We start from the raw sequence: 16868 nt of genomic DNA on the forward strand, positions 1-16868 counted from the left end.
GCTAGTGTTGTACCCATAGAGATAGATAGAGGACTCATCTTGCTATTAGTGCTTTTATAGCGTCTGCTACAGCATGGCAAGCGTCATTGAGGCTACAACCCATACGAATCTCCACCCAGTTGACCACTTTGACTACTTTAAAATTGTGGAAGCGTGGTGGAAGCCCTCAATGGCGCTGTCCATGCTAGAACAGCCTTTTGGCCACTAGAGGCCTCTATCATTCTCTATGTTTGTATCTACCGCTTCAAGCGGTTCAGTCCACGCAGATCTTTGTCCCTGAATTTGCAAGTGGCTCGTTCTGCTTGTTGGTTACATTGTATCGCTCCCCTCAGCATTGAACGATCCAAACAGCCATCAAGATATTAGAGATTTCAACGAAATCAAATCCAGGAATTAAACTGGTGAGGAAACTGCCAGAATATTGGATTTTTACAATTTGGACTAAAGAAAGGATATGCTTTATTTTCAACCAGGGCTTTAAACTGATTTTCAACGGGATCTCAACGTGTGATGGCAGCAGTCCAGTGAATTAGCCGTTCCCTTCCCCTGGCGTTGGATTTCTTGGGAGCACGTTGATTGATTTGTCTGTGTATATTTGCACATTGGGGGGGAGGTGGGGTGGGTCATCAAAGTGGTTTTTACCTTTACTATCAGGATCTATGGAGTGTACATAAACATTCGCTGGATTGGGTTTGTCAAAAGGGTAAGTTAGCCAACAACATTAAGTTTTATACCAGTGAAGGAATTTGTTCTACACTTTAGAAAACGGGGACTTAGCCAGCCTGCTAGTTAGTAAGCGCATGAGCTAGCTTCGTTAGCTAATGCTAACCTGGAAAGCGCGCTGGTTAACTAGCTAACAGTTAGCTTCTCTGGCTAACAACTGCTTTCGTGCATTGCTTTGGTGAACCCCCTCTTTGTCTGAGGAGCAGCTATTTCCACACTCACCCGGCATGAGTTATTCGCCTCTTGTCCTAAAATACTGTTCACGAGCCATATAATTGTCCTAGTAGGATAATGCACTGATGTAATGTGTGCATTTGTAGGAATAATGTTTAGCCACTAAATACATGTTCAACACGGACTCCGATGAGGACATTGTAGGACTGTAGCAGCTAGGATGAAACTGGCCATTTAACTAGCAGTTTAGATAGCAAGTTATAATATTAAATGTGTTTTAACTATGTCTGATATATTACTGACGTTAGTCCATTTAAAACATATCTATTCTATACCAATGCTTGTGTACACTTGTCATGCGTTTCCCTAAGCGACTTGAGATATTGCTAGCCCATCCACATGTAGCTAGGTACGTTTGACATTTTAGTAATTTCGCAGATGCGCAAGTCTTATTCAGAGCAATTTACATTAGTTAGCTAACAGCGTGTCTATCAAAAATCAAGCTAGTGTTTTTTTTTTGTAGTTTGGCTCAGCCTTTTGCAAAGAACATGCTGACATGACGGTTATTAAGTGTACCAGTCAAAAGTTAGGACACCTAATCATTCAAGAGTTTTTATTTATTTTTACTATTTTCTACATTGTAGAATAATAGTGAAGACATCAAAACGGTGAAATTAAAACATGGAATCATGTAGTAACCCAAAGTGTTAAACTTTTAAATTCTTAAAAGTAGCCACCCTTTGCCTTTGACAGCTTTGCACACTCTTTGCATTCTCTCAACCTGCTTCACCTGGAATGCTTTTCCAACAGTCTTGAAGGAGTTCCCACATATACTGAGCACTTGTTGGCTGCTTTTCCTTCACTCTGCTGTCCAAATCATCCCAAACCATCTCAATTTGGTTGAGGTCAGGTGATTGTGGAGGCCAGGTCATCTGATGCAATACTCCATCACTCTCCTTGGTCACAAGTAGCCCTTACACAGCCTGGAGGTGTGTTTTGGGTCATTGTCCTGTTGAAAACAAATGATAGTCCCACTAAGCGCAAACCAGATGGGATGTCGTATCTCTGCAGAATACTGTGGTACCATGCTGGTTAAGTGTGCCTTGAATTCTAAATAAATCACTGACAGTGTCACCAGCAAAGCACCCCCACACCACCACCTCCATGCTTCATGGTGGGAACCACACATGCAGAGATCATCTGTTCACATACTCTGCGTCTTACAAAGACACGGTGGTTGTAACCAAAAATCCCAAATTTGGACTCATCAGACCAAAGGACAGATTTCCAACGGTCTAATGTCCATTGCTCATGTTTCTTGGCCCAAGCAAGTCTCTTCTTATTGGTGTCCTTTAGTAGTGGTTTCTTTACAGCAATTCGACCATGAAAGTCTGATTCACACAGTCTCCTCTGAACAGTTGATTTTGAGATGTCTGTTACTTGAACTCTGTTACTCTGTGAAGCATTTATTTGGGCTGCAATTTCTGAGGCTGATAACTCTAATAAACTTGTCCTCTGCAGCAGAGGTACCTCTGGGTCTTCCTTTCCTGTAGCGGTCCTCACGAGAGCCAGTTTCATCATAGGGCTTGGTGGTTTTTGCGACTGCACTTGAAGAAACTTTCGAAGTTATTGAAATTTTCCAGATTGACCTTCATGTCTTAAAGTACTGATCTACTGTCGTTTCTCTTTGCTTATTTGAGCTGTTCTTGCCATAATATGGACTTGGTCTTTTACTAAATAGGATTATCGTCTGTATACCAACCCAACCATGTCACAACACAACTGATTGGCTCAAATGCATTAAGGAAATAAATTCCACAAATTCACTTTTAACAAGGCACTCCTGTTAATTGAAATGCATTCCAGGTGACTATCTCATGAAGCTGGTTGAGAGAATGCCAAGTGTGCAAAGCTGTCATCAAGGCAAAGTGGCTACTTAAAAAACAATTTTTTGGGTGTTACTACATGATTCCATGTGTTATTTCATAGTTTCTACAATGTAGAAAAGAGTGAAAATAAAGAAAAACCCTTGAAAGATTTGGTGTGTCAACTTTTGACTGGTACTGTATGTTTCGGTACACATAATAACAGTGATATCAGCATGTTCTTTGCCAAGGCTGAGCCAACCCACTAAAAACAACTTTTGCCTGGTCCTGTATTTCACAGTATTTGCCAGGGGGAGCCATCTTACCTGACACTGTAAAGGTATCCCAGACTACTCAACAGGCTCCTTGATTGAATGACTCAAGTCAAAGAGGCGTGGTGAAATCACAGGTCTACCATCAACATTTATTCAATCTATATTTCTTTTGTGTTAAGATTGCAAGGCATTACTGGTTATGGTAGCCTAGTGGTTAGAGCGTTGGGCCAGTAACCGAAAGGTCGCTGGGTCGAATCCCCAAGCTGACAAGGTAAAAATCTGTCGTTCTGCCCCTGAGCAAGGCAGTTAACCCACTGTTCCCTGGGCGCCAAAGACGTGAATGTCGATTAAAGGCAGAACGGGGTTGGGTTAAATGTGGAAGACACATTTCAGTTGAATACATTCAGTTGGACAACTGACTAGGTATCCCCCTTTCAAAACTGCCGTTGATAATAGCCAGTCTACCAAGGAGGCTAGATTTATTTTAACGGTGGTTATGGTTGCTGTTCCTTGGTCCTGGTGACCTGAGGGGACCTTGCACCCCCCCCCCCCCCACTCAATTGCTACAGTGGTGTTAGAAGTCGGATTACCTGATATGGTCATCGAAGCCACAGGCAGGCGTGTGAATTTGCTTTAAAAGAAAGTCAAAGTGTGGGGACGTACTTCCTGTTTGGTGTAAACAAACCTGCCATTTTGATTAGACCATTTAACTGCTCCCCCAAGGTAGATTACTTTTTTTTCTTGGACTAATGGTTACGTCCGCAGCCCTTGATCTTGGAGACCTGTGTTCTAGACTCTTGTCTCCTCTGGATTGTTACAGTAATGTCTATGGTCATCTGTAGCTCAGCACGGTCCTCTGTGGCTCAGCACGGTCCTCTGTGGCTCAGCACGGTCCTCTGTGGCTCAGCACGGTCCTCTGTGGCTCAGCACGGTCCTCTGTGGCTCAGCACGGTCCTCTGTAGCTCAGCCTCTGTAGCTCAGCCTCTGTAGCTCAGCACGGTCCTCTGTGGCTCAGCACGGTCCTCTGTGGCTCAGCACGGTCCTCTGTGGCTCAGCCGGCTGAGCGCGGTCCTCTGTGGCTCAGCCGGCTGAGCACGGTCCTCTGTGGCTCAGCCGGCTGAGCACGGTCCTCTGTGGCTCAGCCGGCTGAGCACGGTCCTCTGTGGCTCAGCCGGCTGAGCACGGTCCTCTGTGGCTCAGCCGGCTGAGCACGGTCCTCTGTGGCTCAGCCGGCTGAGCACGGTCCTCTGTGGCTCAGCATGCTGAGCTCGGTCCTCTGTGGCTCAGCATGCTGAGCTCGGTCCTCTGTGGCTCAGCCGGCTGAGCATGGCGCTTGCAACAGGAAAGCAGGTTTGAATTCCCGGGACCACCCTTAATGTAAAATTTATGCATGCAAACCTCTTAAGTTGCTTTGGATAAAAAATATAAAAAAGTCTGCCAAATGGTGCATTACTGTGTATCAAGTAGAATGTTTTGTTTACTCTCTTGGTGCATTGTCTCCCTGCTGCAACTTGAGGAACTACAAACAGGCTTGTTACGGTCACCATGTTACATCCTGTAGCTGGTTCTGATCATGGGATAAAGTGTATACATCATCCAGTACACCTAGTTGCCCTCAACGGCATGACACAAAAATTCTATGAAATAATTTCTAATATCTTTAAGATAAATTCCGACACGAAGAACCAAGTAAGTTTATGTTCTATACCCAAGTCAAACAATGTTTAGATTGTGTAAGTCACAATAGGGTCGTTCAATGTCATTTCAGCAAGCCATGACACCCACCATCTCAGATTTTATATATTTTTTTTTCTCTAGTTCAAAACCAGTAAGATAAGCATTCCGGAAACATTCTTTTGTTGACATATAAGGCAGCAGCTACTCTTCCTGGGGTCTGGCAAAATTAAGGCAGTTATACAATTTTAAAAACATTACAATACATTCATTACAGAATTCATAAGGCTGTGTGTCCTCAGGCCCCTACTCCACTACCACATATCTACAAAACAAAACTTATGTATGTATATTAGATTAGATTTGGTTTTGTAAATATTTGGTAGTGGTGTAATGTCCATTTAAAAAAATATATATATAAAAAAAATAGTTTACTCCGCTACTTGAGTCTTCGCTCTCTCTCGCTCGCTCGCTCTCGCTCTCCACACAGACCTAGTCCCACCCCCTGTCAATCAAGGAGTGCGTTTGTTGTTGCTTGACCACGAGACACTTGCATTCAGTCTGCATGGTCAATGCAACACTGTTGAGGACAATGTTTTTCCCACTTTGATCTTAACATAAATCCACAAGCGTCCTATAATTACGATATTTGTTTGTTTATTACATCTGCAAACAGCTGGTTTGTATTTTCTTAGCAAATTAAGCTAAATTGTATTAGCCACTAATGCTAATCGTTAGTTAGCTGGCTAGCTAACTAGCTAATAAAGGTACTGAGTCAGAGCAAATGTAGCTAGCTAATACAGCCTGATACCATTACTGTGGAGGCTTAAATCAGCATGTTGTTTGTGCAAGAGTATCTTCTAAATCAAAGAGGAAATAGGCGAAGCATCAATATGTTGGCTATATCAATAAAGATTTGAATGTAGCCAAAGATTATAGGGTCCCCTACGAAACACTGACCAACACTTTGTTTCTTACCCAGTTTTGATCTAAATCTCAATTGCAACATTTGGTTTAGAGGTCGACCGATTAATCGGAATGGCCGATTTAATTAGGGCCGATTTCAAGTTTTCATAACAATCGGAAATCGGTATTTTTGGGCGCCGATTTTTATATTATTTTTTATACCTTTTATTTAACTAGGCAAGTCAGTTAAGAACACATTCTTATTTTCAATGACGACCTAGGAACGGTGGGTTAACTGCCTCATTCAGGGGCAGAAGGACTGTTTTTCCACCCTGTCAGCTCGGGGGATCCAATCTTGCAACCTTACAGTTAACTAGTCCAACACAATAACGACCTGCCTCTCTCTCGTTGCACTCCACAAGGAGACTGCCTGTTACGCGAATACAGTAAGCCAAGGTAAGTTTCTAGCTAGCATTAAACTTATCTTATAAAAGACAATCATAATCACTAGTTAACTACATATGGTTGATGATATTACTAGATATTATCTAGCGTGTCCTGCGTTGCATATAATCTCACTGAGCATATAAGTATCTGACTGAGCGGTGGTAGGCTGGAGCAGGCGCGTAAACATTCATTTAAACAGCACTTTCGTGCGTTTTGCCAGCAGCTCTTCGTTGTGCGTCAAGCATTGCGCTGTTTATGACTTCAAGCCTATCAACTCCCGCGATGAGGCTGGTGTAACCAAAGTGAAATGGCTAGCTAGTTAGCGCACGCTAATAGCGTTTCAAACGTCACTCGCTCTGAGCCTTCTAGTAGTTGTTCCCCTTGCTCTGCATGGATAACGCTGCTTCGATGGTGGGCTGTTGTCGCTGTGTTGCTGGTTCGAGCCCAGGGAGGAGCGAGGAGAGGGATGGAAGCTATACTGTTACACTGGCAATACTAAAGTGCCTATAAGAACATCCAATAGTCAAAGGTGAATTAAATACAAATCGAACAGAGAGAAATGGTCCTATAATGCCTATAATAACTACAACCTAAAACTTCTTACCTGGGAATATTGAAGACTCATGTTGAAAGGAACAACCAGCTTTCATATGTTCTGAGCAAGGAACTGAAACGCTAGCTTTTTTTTTACATAGCACACGTTGCACTTTTACTTTCTTCTCCAACACTTTGTTTTTGCATTATTTAAACCAAATTGAACATGTTTCATTATTTATTTGAGGCTAAATTGATTTTATTGTTAAAATAAGTGTTCATTCAGTATTGTTGTAATTGTCATTATTACAAATACATCGCAAAAAAATTATCGGCCGATTAATCGGTATCAGCTTTTTAGTTTGGTCCTCCAATAATCGGTATCGGTATCGCGTTGAAAAATCATAAGCGTTCGACCTCTAGTATAAACCAATCAGAATGGAGAAAGACCCATTGAAATCACTTAGAATATATGTTTTGCCACCCTAGGATTACTCACTACTCATAAAGCAAATTTACAACTTTTATTAATCAAAAACTGTCAAAAATTTGAAAAATACCATATAATATTTTGGGCATATCGCCCAACCCTAAGGCAAAGGCAGATGTTTGCTTACTTGCGTATTGTCTATTTGTTTTGCCGTGGCGTGTGATTACCGCCCACTCACGCCTCTCATTGTTGAGGTGTTGCTGCTACTTTCCTGTTTGGCTGGAGAATATAACAAGCGTCTAGGCTGAGGGAAGAACATGAGTTCTACACCATTTCCTCAATATTATTCTTGGACAATGGATATTAGCTTATTTATTGTCGTCCCAGAGATTTTCATCAGTGAAAAGAGAAACACCAATCCCTTTTATGCCTATTTCTGTCATTGTACAAATATATTCTCTCACGTATCCATCCTCAAAGTGAAAGCAGTCTTTATTCTCAGCGCTGAACCGTGACCCTTTTACCTGTGGGCCCTAAGATGAAAAGATTTCTAAGTATTTAAGGAGTATTTCCGTAGACTCCTAGTCTGGCTGTTTTGATAACCATTTTCAGAGAAACGTTGAAGACTAGACGTTTATCAAAGTACACTGTAGTTTGACCCTATTGCCTATATTTTGTGTTGTGCTCTCTTTCTATAGGCCTAAACACTTCTCACTGACAAACATAACAATCACGATAGCAGCGATTCATTGACATAGCGTAATGTTTGTTCACCTTCCAGACCAGAGAGAGGCCTATTCTACCTTCTGAAGTGGCTCGTATCCAGTTAGGCAAATCCTTTAGGCATGTATTTTCATGTGACTAGACCATGACCATTGCATGCAACATTGATCGCATGAATCAAAAAATATCATGACTAACATTAGCAGGGCCTTGGGCAAGTTATGGAGTCGTTGTTGAAGATTACACCCTGCGGTTTCATCGGTCTGTAAAACCTTCTACATTTTGCTGTTATCCTGTTTTTTGTGACAGTGTTTTTTTCATTGTTGTTGCCAATTCATGCCCTCATTTATCTTAGTTGAGACCTATGATCTGGATTAAATCACTCCATTGGTGCGTCACAAGGTCGCTGATATCCTTCGCTAGGTGACGTTAGTATAAAGGTCAGCTAAGTCTCACTCCCTTTTTCACTTGTTATCATGCAGCCTCTTGGCTGAGACTCAGGTGGCCTATGGAAGAGGAGATTTGTTGTCGGAGTAAAAAAGGAAACTGAAATTGCCCGATCTCACTGCACATCTGTTGGCCCTCATTCTGAGAGGTAGGCCAAAGAAGCGGGCCACTAACCTTTTGGAATGACAGCAACCCCAGGCTCGTATCTCCCATCATTAATCACAACCAATTGAATTTACAATGAGAATGATAAGTTTGGTGTAACCAAGGACTACGATTTTTTTCTGTTGGGAATTGATTCATTTAATCCTCCGGAGGCTATGTGGAAAGTTATATTATAATTTGACCTCAGGCTTTTATTTGGGATTGTTTTACATACGGGGAAAAAACAAACACTTTTTATTATTTCAAAAGAAATGTGAACTGATAGATAAACTCAAATACATTTTCTCAATGAGTTAGGGTTCCTTTTTAGCACCTTACGATAGAGGATTAACAATACCATTTTGAGGAGCTTTACATTTACAAAGACTTTGACAAGTAGGACATCCCTAGGACATCCCCAGTGAGTATTTTAAAGCAGTGGTTGCATGACAGAATGTAGGCCTCGTCTAACGCTAACAGCCATCAGTCATCTACTTGCTATGACGGCCGTGAATTACATTGCATATGCTAATGGCCCGTGGGACTGTGGTTTATTTTTAGTACCGGGCCTACCGTTATCATTTTATTGCATTTGCCATTTTAAACATTAATAGTTACGCTCGGAGACATTAGGCATTATGGGTAGTCATTTTAAAAAAAAGTTGTGGTGCACCATCAGTTTTGCAGCTCAATACGTCCATTGGTCTCCCAGCTCCAAAACCCTTTCTCACCAATAAAAAGAATGAGGGAGAAAAATAATCAAGGCTCTTCAATACTAAGGATTGTTGTCTAGAAGAAGAGGGCCATTTTGTGTACTGAGGTCACCTAGGTCTATAGTTGTTGGTAAATCCCATGTAGGCTACAAAAGGGGAACTATTGAAATGAGACGTCACATGATCTAATAATGAGAACGTTCAGTCCCGACTTAGGCCTGTAGCCTAACCTCCCCCACCCCCCCATTCCATTGGCTAACCTTAACTCTGATATGCATAGAAAAAGTTTGAGGCTTTGACTCATTATGCTAAATATCCTAAACCAGGTGTTCCGAAACTTTTTGGGGGGGCCCACGACTCAATTTTAATATCAGAAAATGTTCACAACCCCGACATATGATCAATAGCCAGTAGTTATTTTTTAAATTTGAGGATATGACAGTCTATTGCAATTCAGTCTCACAGTATTTTTTGGAAGGTATTTCGTTCTGCTCTATGGTTTGAAGTGACTGAAATATAACTCAATAAAAGAGTAACCGCTATTAGCGGCCGTCTGATCTTACATTTCCCACGATTAGATTAACTAAACGCTGCATTTGTTTTGGGAGACTCTGTCCCAAACAAATGGTAGGAAGGAACGTTTCTTATTGGCTCAATTTTTTCACACGTGATGTAGAATGTTGGTCCCCTTAACTGTTTCTCTTTTTTGAAAGAACAATCATTAAGCCTACATCTGTCACATTATCAAAAGACCTGATTGGTTGCTGAGTGAACTGCAGTTATTGGATAATTGTGATATTGAATGGAACATTGCTCTTTTACCCCTCCCCCCCTTCCCTCCCCTCCCAATGCTACTACATGGACATAGTGAGCAGTGTTAGGTGTAGTGTGAGTGCCTCTACACGTCGTTGGTAGTGTAGACTAAACTGTGATACGGACAGGATCGGTTGCACTTAAATGACCCATTGGCTGCACACCAACGGATGACAAACCAGATAGGATTTATGTGCTTCAGCAGGGGACAGCCGGAGATCCCTGAAAGAGCAGCGAGCCAAGCTAGTAATGCTTGCGGCATAATCATGACATGATTTTTTTTCCTAATGTGTTCAGCATAATGTAGAACAGTTCATGATGTGTTGTGGTGTGTGCTAGGCTGTGAAATGTTTCTCATATCTGAGCTAGAAAGAAAGGTGAGCCTTTTGAGCAGTGGCCTGTAGAGGACAGGTACGTCTAGCTATGTGTCGTCATTTGGCTAGGCCTATGCATTTGTTCATGATTTATGGTAGGCCTATTTCAGTTAGCCTGGTTTCTTATGTCCATTAAAAGGTGATGGTAAGATTCTACATCACAGACATTTTGAAATAGCATAAAGCCACTACACTATTTTGGCCCTGATTTAGCTGTCCCAGACTAGTTTTTGAGATCGGAGACAAAATATCCATATCGTTGCCTCCTCGGGGCACAGCCGTCACCGACACTCATTTAATGTGAGCAGGTCAGAGATGTAATCTGAGGGCAGATATCTCGTCTTTGAACATTCCCAGATGTCCTGATTTTATTTACTTTTACCAAACATGTTTGATTTTATCGGCACAGTCTTCGATGCTCTAGCCGAGGCCTACCAGCTACTGGCTCTGTGGTGAGGTTCCTGTTTGATTTTATCGGCACAGTCTTCGATGCTCTTGTAGTGTGAGATGTGCAACGACACGTTTTTGAGAATGGTGATCAGGAATAGCCAATGAGCGCTCGCCAGAGAAGAAGCCAGTGAGATGTTGTTTCATATCACCCAGAATGTGTGGACTACCGCTAGCGTGCGTTTTGTACTAGTCAAATCGTCACAGCTCGGAAGTTCACAAGCAGTGTTATTTCAACTCTGTATGGCAAGTGTGTGTGAATGTCTGATTTGAAAAACTTTTCAGAAAACCTACGTTAAATCTTATCACATAATTGTTTTGGCGAGACAGTGTGGTATGGAGAATCCTCACGACCAAGTGAAGAACCTTGTAGTGTGTGACCCCCCCCCCCCCCCCCCCCCCCCCTGTGCCACATCATTTAGTGTGCCCAACACCACGTTGACAAGACCCCTCCAAAAATACAGCAAAGATGGTTGTTTAATGTGGGACGCTCAGAGATTTTTAGGATTTTTGAAAGTCGTGTAGTGATGGACGGGCTTGTCATGTTCATATTGGTTTTACCAGGAGAGACGAGACGAGAGGAGAAACACTAACCAGTTTTTTAGAATTGTTCTAATTCAATTTTTTTAAAGATTTTTTTTTTTGTACCTTTATTTAAGTAGGCAAGTCCGTTAAGAACAAATATTTACAATGATGGCCTACCTAGTATCATGAAGTGAAGCTTACCAAAAACAGGGTACACTGTGACAGCCAGGAGCGTTTGTCTTGGTGTCTGAAACCTATTTCCTGTTTTAACTAGCCCAGTATTTTAGTCTCTCTTGCCTTAGCAATGCTGGTCTGTATGACCCTGAGCTTAGAAGCTTTGATCAATTGCAAAACATCTTGTGAAAATCAATTGCATTGTTAACCTTGCAATATGAGGTTAGGGCTGTCTATGATGGTTTATATTCCTTGCACAACCCTTTGCATAATACAGCTCTTGACAAAACCAGCAGACTTTCATAGAATAGGTGGATGTGAATCGTGTGTCAGCTAGCACGGGAAATCCATTTGGCTACACATTTAAAAATAATTTGCCAAACAAGTGGTGTTGAGCTCCTGGAGAACCACCATAAGAACAGCCTTTGAATAAATCTTCCCTAATGAAGCGTTTCTTTCCATCTATTCAGAGTCCCTAACAGAACCTTCTTGAGTGCCTTGTAGGGTATTCAGAACCTTCTTGAGTGCCTTGTAGGGTATTCAGAGTCCCTAACAGAACCTTCTTGAGTGCCTTGTAGGGTATTCAGAGTCCCTAACAGAACCTTCTTGAGTGCCTTGTAGGGTATTCAGAGTCCTTCTTTCAGAATGCATAATTGTACTACTACTGAGAAAATGACTGGGTGTTTCTGAATACATAATGGTACCAGGGATTCCGTTAGGGGAAAATGTGGCACGGGACATTTTGACCAGTAGCATTTTAAATTGAATAGACATTTTGAGAAATTTACCAGACCTATATGCATTGGGTGTGTAACCTGATTAGTCCGTCCACCCACAGTGCTCAGAATAACGGAATTTCATTTTAGATTCATGGTTATTCATCTAAACGGAGCTTGATGATGCAATACGACCTGCGTCCTTCTTACCGAATTCCGATGCACACTTTGAAAATGTTATAATAACTGCCACGTTTACTTTTTTCCTCCAACAAAATGAGTAACGAACATCAATCACTAGCCTACGTCAATCTACTATCCCCCCATAGTAGAAAAGTGTATCTATTCTATGGGTCAACTTGCCGTTCTGTGCGAGAAAGAAATAGCCTATTTCCAAACTCACTCTGGGACAGTTGTGGGACCGTAGATCTGAAATGTAGGCCTAAAAACAACTTTATAAAGCAATGAAGCTGTTGCAACAGATCTGAACGTTTAGCTTAAAATGTTAAACTATTATTTCTTCACATTAGCGCACGAGGCAGTAGGCTACACGCGAATGTTCGTTCCCGTAATGCAATAAGCAGCAAAACACTGTTGTCAAAATCACACCGCACATGCGAGCGGTTTCATGTGACGGAGATGAAAATATCCATTAGAAATGTTTAGAGGGGAGATCTAAAGATGATACAACTAGCATGGGTTGCTAATATAATTAGGAATGTGCCTTTGGCTACTGGACAATGAAAGAAAGTTGATTGTAGAAAACCACTGACATGAGAGAATAAGACTGGTTTCAATGCCATATGGAAGTCTTTATAAAATAATTGCCTCCACTTTTGTATGGTCGAATTTGACTTTGAAGCAAGGTAAGACATGTCTCATATTATGAAGTAAAACGTTCCGTTTTCAAAATGCATACTGCCTCCAGCTCTTTTCAAAGGGGTGTGTGACAAAGCTGAAGCCTACTTACTGTTGCGTATAGGCTCTTGAATGGGAAACGCGCGTCAATTACCATTTGAGGAAGGACGTTTAAAAAAAAAAAACGTTTTAGCTATTTTTAATCGTGGCCCCAAAAATGTATTTTAACACATGATTGCATTTAGAATTTGTTACGCAGTGATTGGGCTTATAAAAGCACATTTCGTTCCAGCAGGAATTGAGCTGTTTAAGAAGCTGAAGCAGCAGCTCTCGCGCTGGCTGACAGATTTTCCTCTCATAAGCGCTGTAGCTGTATGCTTTGCGCGTGTGATAAACATTAACGACTAATGAAAACGCAAGCGACAATTTAGTTCCACTAAATTAGGCTTATTAACCTATTGACCGGTCAAATGCATTTCCTTCAATGAAAGTGGATTAAAAAAAGCATTGTTTTGCAATGGGATTTATATTTCTTCTCCCAGACAATTGGCAAGTGTCAGTTGTATTTAAAAAAAAAAGTTTTTTAAAATCTCCCAAAAAACGGCTATTAGCGGGTAATGGAAACCCTGAATGGTCCGCCTACTGAGGTGACTGGGTGTTGATTCAAAATGCACATTTTTATTTGAGGTCTTATTAATGTCTAATGCTAAGATATTACGATCATTCATGACTTTGCTTGGTATTAGTATAATTTGTAAACTAATCTACCATCTTGAGTGTCGTACTGCCTATTTAAGCATAACCAGGGGATTTCTGGGTTCCTCCTCCACTTGGTTATCTCTCTGTTAAGTCATTTAAATAGAGTTGTGTTTTGAAGGCTGTCTGTACACCTCACCACAGAGGGAATTAAATTAAAAGTGCAGTGTTTTCCATTAGCGCCGGCTGTCGGGTACAGATTACCTGACATCTATTACCCCATGCGATGTAAGTTCAAATCCTTCCAACGGTGTGCAATAAAAAGCAAAGAAGATCTTTGAACTGTGGACTCACATTTATTGCGGTATTGTGTTGGGAAGAAAAATGCAATTATCACCTTGAAAATGAAGAGGTAGGGGCTCAATTCAATCCAACCCACATTGCAGTATTTACTCAGTAGCTCTTTTTTTCCAATGGTCAAATGAACTCAGATTGGTCTTGAGTGCTGTATTAAAAACCTACGACTACTAACAGGGCGGCCCCTCTCACAGGTATGCTTTCACCTTTTCAGAATTAAAGTGTGTGGGCATGGGATGAATCTTGTAAATAAAATAACTCACATGGGATTAGAATTTACAACAATTGAACTATGAACCAACTGTCTTTAGTGGACTGAGTCATCAATCAGTTATAGCGGTTGGGTAAAAAATACAACAATTTAACATGAACACCATTGTCATCTATTTCTTGGTAAGATGGCTACCAACATCAATGTATAATCCTCATAGCTGACATGTTTTCTATCTTTGTAAAAGCACATAGATGTGTATGAAACGGTAAGCAAACGTTGAAATTCGGTCATGTGGAAATGTGTGCCTTTACTGCCTTTTTAAAAAATGTGTGTAATGTCAGTAGTCTAGTCAAGGAAGCATCACGCAAAAACATATATATTGGCACACACCACATACCAACAGCCATTGTCAAATAAGTCACCTGCTTTTATAGTAGGCCTTGAGGAGGTACCGCTCAGTACATCTAGAAGGGAGTTTCATTGCAAACTTTGAAATTATGTAGAGGCACTATTTCAATGGTAGAGTTGAACAGCTAGGGGCCAGAGAGCTACATTTACTGTTAAAACACCAACATAACTTTTTGCATCAGATTGTCTAAATGAAGTTCCGAATTGATGTTTCACTGTAACGAAACCTAAAACATTGGGTTTTGAATGAAAATGTTTTTTTTTTCATAAATTGCTCTTTAATTTATTTTTCAAGATAAGGTGGGCTATTAAATAATTTGTTTTAATAAAATGCATAATTTGAAGAACAAACATCATTGTGGCAGTTAATATCTTGCAGTAAAACTCAAACACTCTAATCTCTATTTTTTATTTAACCTTTAACTAGATTAGGTTCATGTAAAAATATAAAAAATAAATAAATGCTCTCTTACTTAGAAAATAGTCCAGATCATATAGGCCTAGACAATATCCCAAACAACTAACAATACACTGAATTCATACATTTTAAATTGTAAACACATTTTTCTAATCTGGGGGGGGTAAAGTGAATAAAGTATTACATAATTTTGCTGTGTATTTCGGATGTAATCAAGGCATTATGATGAATCAGAGGCCACCAAAATAGAGCTCATTTCAGAAAAACAAATTTAACCTAGGGGGACAAACCCCCCCCCCCCCCCCCCCCGAGGTCCCGAGGGTGCCTAGCTGGCTACTAGGATCGGTTGCACTTAAATGACCCATTGGCTGCACACCAACGGATGACAAACCAGATAGGATTTATGTGCTTCAGCAGGGGACAGCCGGAGATCCCTGAAAGAGCAGCGAGCCAAGCTAGTAATGCTTGCGGCATAATCATGACATGATTTTTTTTCCTAATGTGTTCAGCATAATGTAGAACAGTTCATGATGTGTTGTGGTGTGTGCTAGGCTGTGAAATGTTTCTCATATCTGAGCTAGAAAGAAAGGTGAGCCTTTTGAGCAGTGGCCTGTAGAGGACAGGTACGTCTAGCTATGTGTCGTCATTTGGCTAGGCCTATGCATTTGTTCATGATTTATGGTAGGCCTATTTCAGTTAGCCTGGTTTCTTATGTCCATTAAAAGGTGATGGTAAGATTCTACATCACAGACATTTTGAAATAGCATAAAGCCACTACACTATTTTGGCCCTGATTTAGCTGTCCCAGACTAGTTTTTGAGATCGGAGACAAAATATCCATATCGTTGCCTCCTCGGGGCACAGCCGTCACCGACACTCATTTAATGTGAGCAGGTCAGAGATGTAATCTGAGGGCAGATATCTCGTCTTTGAACATTCCCAGATGTCCTGATTTTATTTATTTTTACCAAACATGTTTGATTTTATCGGCACAGTCTTCGATGCTCTAGCCGAGGCCTACCAGCTACTGGCTCTGTGGTGAGGTTCCTGTTTGATTTTATCGGCACAGTCTTCGATGCTCTAGCCGAGGCCTACCAGCTACTGGCTCTGTGGTGAGGTTCCTGTTTGATTTTATCGGCACAGTCTTCGATGCTCTAGCCGAGGCCTACCAGCTACTGGCTCTGTGGTGAGGTTCCTGTTTGATTTTATCGGCACAGTCTTCGATGCTCTAGCCGAGGCCTACCAGCTACTGGCTCTGTGGTGAGGTTCCTGTTTGATTTTATCGGCACAGTCTTCGATGCTCTTGTAGTGTGAGATGTGCAACGACACGTTTTTGAGAATGGTGATCAGGAATAGCCAATGAGCGCTCGCCAGAGAAGAAGCCAGTGAGATGTTGTTTCATATCACCCAGAATGTGTGGACTACCGCTAGCGTGCGTTTTGTACTAGTCAAATCGTCACAGCTCGGAAGTTCACAAGCAGTGTTATTTCAACTCTGTATGGCAAGTGTGTGTGAATGTCTGATTTGAAAAACTTTTCAGAAAACCTACGTTAAATCTTATCACATAATTGTTTTGGCGAGACAGTGTGGTATGGAGAATCCTCACGACCAAGTGAAGAACCTTGTAGTGTGTGACCCCCCCCCCCCCCCCCCTGTGCCACATCATTTAGTGTGCCCAACACCACGTTGACAAGACCCCTCCAAAAATACAGCAAAGATGGTTGTTTAATGTGGGACGCTCAGAGATTTTTAGGATTTTTGAAAGTCGTGTAGTGATGGACGGGCTTGTCATGTTCATATTGGTTTTACCAGG

The 16868-nt window shown here is 41.4% G+C and overlaps 1 protein-coding gene across 2 annotated transcripts in view; it reads left to right on the forward strand.

The window, feature by feature from the left end:
* The first annotated feature begins 262 nt into the window (after nucleotides 1-262).
* Nucleotides 263-16868, forward strand: part of LOC109897699 (zinc finger protein 609) — a 189472-nt gene continuing 172866 nt past the window's right edge. The window contains exon 1 of one of the 2 annotated variants that reach the window (XM_020492218.2): nucleotides 263-703. The gene's annotated coding sequence lies outside the window, so the exon portion shown is untranslated. The remainder of the gene's footprint in view (nucleotides 704-16868) is intronic. The other variant, XM_020492219.2, reaches the window with a different exon arrangement.

Source organism: Oncorhynchus kisutch, linkage group LG10 (assembly GCF_002021735.2).
Source record: "Oncorhynchus kisutch isolate 150728-3 linkage group LG10, Okis_V2, whole genome shotgun sequence".
NCBI classification, from domain to species: domain Eukaryota; kingdom Metazoa; phylum Chordata; class Actinopteri; order Salmoniformes; family Salmonidae; genus Oncorhynchus; species Oncorhynchus kisutch.